This window comes from Notothenia rossii (genome assembly GCF_949606895.1).
Source record: "Notothenia rossii genome assembly, chromosome: 1".
Classification (NCBI taxonomy): domain Eukaryota; kingdom Metazoa; phylum Chordata; class Actinopteri; order Perciformes; family Nototheniidae; genus Notothenia; species Notothenia rossii.
In genome coordinates this window covers 21,220,025-21,220,736 of record NC_136912.1, presented here as the reverse complement: position 1 = coordinate 21,220,736, position 712 = coordinate 21,220,025, and positions in this window count along the sequence as shown.

Below are 712 nucleotides of genomic sequence, written 5' to 3'. Positions count from 1 at the left end.
CCGCTAGGCTGTCCTCTCTGTGCCGGGGACGGGACGAAACATACATAGATAATCTTTACACGCTTCGTGCATATTGTTGATGTATTAATCAATACATTCATATGACCGATTCGCAGTCTAAAAATAATATGCCAAGAACATACCTACATTTATCTTTAAGTCTATTTTCGTCAGGCATATAATAGGCGACTAAATGCTCCGTGTCTTGTGTAGCAATGTTTTGGCGCCATCTGTAGGTAGTAAGCTGAACTACAGGTAGAGAAAAAAATAATAGGTTCAAATTAATAGTATTGCTTTCAACTAACCAAACACAATTATGTGGGGCCTGTTGAAATAATACATTTAATTAAAGTAAAATATTTATGTCTACCATAATGTATATAACACAGATTTATATATTAGTCATGTCTAACAATCCCAGTTTCTCGACAGAAGAAACGTGAGCAATTAATTCATATTTCTAAATGTACAACTTTTAAACATATATAATTTGTATAAAATATTTAAAACTAAACATTTTCAAATGGGCTAAAGCGATAAGATTATTTAAATAATTACAATGTTTCAGCAGACCTCAAAGATTTTTGATTTTGTTATTCTTCTTTTCTGTCCCTATAGGCCTACATTTTATTTTCGGTCAATTTTGGTTTCGATATGCCTGAGTGCATATACACAGTTTCATCGTTTTATAAATAATAATAATAACATCTGG